General features: G+C 36.3%; 1 pseudogene; it reads right to left on the reverse strand.

Annotated features, from left to right (window-relative positions):
- Window positions 1-4,706, reverse strand: part of LOC101559836 — a 9,655-nt pseudogene that overhangs the window by 2,946 nt on the left and 2,003 nt on the right.

Consider the following 4,706-nt stretch of genomic DNA (forward strand, 5'->3'; position numbering starts at 1 on the left):
TTATTTGTCATGATTTTTTCCAAATTTGTATTTTGCCTTTTCACTTTGTTGGCAATTTCTTTTGACGTGAAAAAACGTCTCAGTAAGAGCATGTCCCAGTTAATTTTTTCAACTGTTTCCCGTGTGATTTGATTTCTGCCCATGAACTTTTTGCCTACCCCTATGTCCTCAAGATTTCCTCCTACTTTCTCTTCCAGGAGATTTAGTGTCTCTGCTTTAATGTTTAGATCTTTAATCCATTTTGACTTTAGCTTAGTGCATGGTGATAGACCTGGGTCAAATTTGAATTTTTGGGATTTAGAGAGCCAATTTGTCCAGTACCACTTTTTATTTTTTTTTAAATATTTATTTATTTATTTTGTGTGTGTGTGACCAGCTCAGCCCACCAGGGGGCGGGGCTGGCTGGCATGTGGTGCTGGGGGATTGAACTGCGGTCCCTGTGCTTTGCTTAGCTTAGCTTGTTCTAAGTAGGTGCTTTAGACCACTGAGCCATCTCACCAACCCCTGGTAACACTTTTTAAAGAGTCTATCTTTCTTCCAGGGCATATGTTTGGCCACTTTGTCAAAGATTAGGTGGCTGAGTGTGTTCATAGGGGCTTCAGTGTCTTCTAATCTATCCCATTGATCCTCAGGTCTATTTTGTTGCCAGTATCATTCTGATTTTATCACAGTAAACTTGCAGTATAATTTCAAGTCAGGATTTGTAATGCCTCCTACCTTGTCTTTATTGCCCAGAATTGCCTTTGCTATTCTAAGTCTTTTCTGGTTCCAGATAAATTTTAGGAATAATTTCTCTCTTTCTTTGAGGTATGTCACTGGTAGTCTGATAGGGAGTGCATCAAATATGTACAGCAATTTTGGGAGTATGGCCATCTTCACAATGTTGGTTCTTCCCATCAAGGAGCATGGAATATCTTTCCATTTTCTAAAAACCTCTATGATCATTTTTTTTCAGAGTACTGTAATTTTCCTTGAAAAGATCTTCGACTTTTTTAGTTAGATGAATTTAAAGGTATTTGATTTTCCTCGGTGCTATTTTAAAATGTATTGTTTCTATAATTTCCCTCTCAGTGTGTTTGTTGTCTGTGGAGAGGACTGCTATTGACTTTTGGGTATTGACTTTATTACCTGCTATGCTTCTGAATTTCTGTATTAATTCTCATAGCTTCTTGGTGGAGTTTTTTGGGTCTTCCAAGTAAAGTATCATGTCATCTGCAAATAAAGATAATTTAACTTCTTCTTTACCTATTCTTATTCTTTTTATTTCTTTCTCTTGTCTAATGGCTGTAGCTAATGATTCCAGAACTATATTGAATAGGAGTGGTGATAGAGGACATCCTTGTCCTGTACCAGATCCAAAACTAAAAGATTTCACTTTTTCCCCATTTAGGATTATGTTAGCTGTTGGGCTTTCATAAATGGCTTTTACCAGATTGAAGTAGAGGCCATCTATTCCAATTTTCTTTAGGACTTTGAACATGAATGAGTGCTGAACTTTGTCAAAATACTTTTCTGCATCAATGGAGATGATCATGTGGTTTTTAGTTTTCGCTCTATTGATATAGTGTATTGCATTGATAGATCTTCTAATATTGTACCATCCTTGCAGCCCTAGGATGAATCCTATCAATTCATGGTGTATGATCTTCTTGATGATTTTGTGTATTCTATTTTCTAGTATTTTATTGAGGATTTTGGCATCTATATTCATGAGGGAAATAGGCCTGTAGTTCTCTTTTCTAGTTGTGTCTTTCCCTGGTTTAGGTATCAATATAATACTTGCCTCCAGGAATGATTTTGGGAGGATTGCTTCCTTTTCAATTTTTTGGAAGATGTTTAGGAGTATAGGGACTACATCTTCTGTAAATGTCTTGTAGAACTCAGCTGTGAATCCATCCAGAACTGGACTTTTCTTTGCCGGTAGGTTTTTAATTACATCTCGTATTTCATTGGCTGTTATTGGGCTATTGAGAGTGGTTATATCTTGTCGATTCAGTTGTGGTAATTTGCACCTGTCTAGGAATCTGTCCATTTCTTCTGTGTCTTCTATTCTGTGATAGTAAAGATTCTCAAAGTAGCTATTGATAATCTTCTGAATTTTCACTGAGTCTGTGGTAATTACTCCCTTTTCATTTCTTCTTGCTTGTATTTGAATTTTTTCTTTCCTCTGTTTGATGAGGTAAGCTAGGGGCTTATCAATTTTATTTAATCTTTCAAATAACCAGCTTTTTGCTTTTTTAATTCTTTGAATTGTTTTCTTAGTCTCAATTGAATGAATTTCTTCTTTAATCTTTATGATTTCCTCCCATCTTTGGGATCTGGGTTTGGTTTGCTCATCCTTTTCTATTTGTTGAAGGTGCATCATTAGGGTATTTATTTGTTCCCGTTCTGTTTTCCTAATGTGTGAGTTCACAGATATGAATTTCCCTCAGAGAACTGCTTTTATAAATTACTATGAACTGTGCTCGAATTGTCGTTGAATTTTAGATATTGTTGCATTTCTTGTTTAATTTCATCTGTGACCCATTGTTTTCTGAAGAGGGTGTCCTTCAATTTCCATGTATTTAAGGGTTTTTTCTGGTTTCTTTTGTCACTTATTTCCAGTTTCATTGCACTGTCGTCAGATAAAGTGCATGGGACAATTTTTGTTTTCTTCCATATACTTAAACAAGACCTATGGACCAGTACGTTGCCTATTTTAGAAAATGACCCATGTGCAGCTGAGAAAAATGTGTATTCAACTGTGTTTTTTGTGGAACACTCTGTATATGTCCACCAAGTCCATTTGTTTCACGCTCAGATCCAGTTCTGTTATTTCTTTTCTTACTTTTTGCGTGGTTGACCTATCCTTTGGAGATAAGGTGGTGTTAAGTTTTCCTGTTAAAACTGTGGTATTGGATATGAGATTTTTCAGTCCATTAAGATTTGCTGTATATAGTTTGGTGCTCCTGTGTTTGGTGCATACATATTTATGAGTGTTACCTCTTCCTCTTCAATTTTTCCCCTAACCAGTAATTAGTGGCCTTCTTTATTTCGATTGATCATTCCTCATTTGAAGTTGAGACTGTTTGAGAATAGAATTGCTACCCCTGCTTTTTTCTGAGGAGCTGGGGCATGTACTATTGTGTTACATCCTTTCACTTTCAGGCTAAGAATGTCTTTATGAGTTAAATGTGTTTCTTGTATGCAGCATATTGTTGGATTCTTTTTTCCTAATCCACAGGCCAGTGTATTTCTCTTAATTGGTGAATTGAGTCCATTTACATTGATGGTTAGAATTGAGATGTATTGACTTACGGTTGCCATGTTATTTAACTGTTGCTGTTTACTCCTTTGTCTCCTGTGTTTAATTGCTTGCCCTATTTAGTTGGTTGCTTCGGATCTCATTCGTGGAGTTCTGATCGTTGTGGTCCCTCTCTAGAACATCTTTCAGTACCCTATGTATGGTTGGCTTTGTCCTTATGAAATTCTTTATCTGTTCTTTGTCATGAAAGTATTTCACTTCTCCATCAAACTTGAAAGAGAGTTTTCCAGGGTATAGTAGTCTGGGCTGGAATTTCTTTTCATAGAGGACCCAAAGCACTCTGCTCCGTGCTCTTCTTGCCTGCATGGTTTGTGAAGCGAATTTGGCTGTAATTCTGATGGGTTTTCCTTTGAATGTGATCTGCTTTTTTCTGTAGTGACTTTCAGTAGATTATTCTTGCGCTGAATTTATGGGATCTTGACTATTATATGTCTCAGTGTGTTTTTCATTGGGTTGAGGTTGCGTGGCATTCTGTATGCTTCAGTTACTTGAATGTCAGATTGTTTCCTCATATTTGGGAAGTTTTCTGCTATTACTTCTGCCCATAATTTTTAATGTCATTTGTATTGACTCTTTCTTTCTCATTGATGCCTATTAGTCTCACATTATTAATCTTTGCATCATCTTGCAGGTGAAGGATTATTTTTTCCTGCATACTCGTTGTTTTTAAGATATCCTTTCTTGCCTTTTCTCTAGCTGCACCAGCATCTTCAATATCTGAAACTCTGTCTTCATTTTGACTTAAATGTTTTTGCAAGCTTGTGATTCATGTTTTTGTTTCCTCTATTTCTCTTTGACTCTTCTTCATGCGATCTATTTCTTTCCTGAGCTGCTCATTCAAGGAATCCTTCATTTTTCTAATCTCCTCTATTTTTTTATCAATGTCTTCTTTAGAAGTAGTTATGTATTCTTTTACTGCTGTGTTTTATTCAGCTTGGTTTTCCTCCCTATATTTCTGTAGTTGCTTCTTTACCTCAGATGCTATGAGTTCTGAGAATTCTTTTTTTAGTTCAGAAAAGAGTTGTGCTCTGATTTCCTCTATATCTTTCTGCTGTTGCTTATTAATATCGACGCTATTAAATCATGCATTTGAGCCAGCTACTGTCCTCCGCACTTGTTCTGGGTGAGTACCGGGTTTCCTCCATATGTTTCGACATTTGATTAATTACTGCAGATGTTATTAATTCAGGGTTTTCTTTTTTTATTTCCAATCTGTGTTCCTCTACACCTTTCTGCAGTTATTTCTTTATTTCAGAAACCGTTGATTCAGTACTTTCAGCTGTGTGATTCCCAATTTGTTCTGTGTTAGTGTCCTCTGCACTTTTTACAGGTGGTGTTGTGTTCTGAGGTTGCATTTTGTTTCTTCTCATCATTTTGTGTAGCACTGTCTTCTGACCTTTGT

Source organism: Octodon degus, unplaced genomic scaffold, assembly GCF_000260255.1.
Source record: "Octodon degus isolate 3935 unplaced genomic scaffold, OctDeg1.0 scaffold00599, whole genome shotgun sequence".
Lineage (NCBI taxonomy): Eukaryota > Metazoa > Chordata > Mammalia > Rodentia > Octodontidae > Octodon > Octodon degus.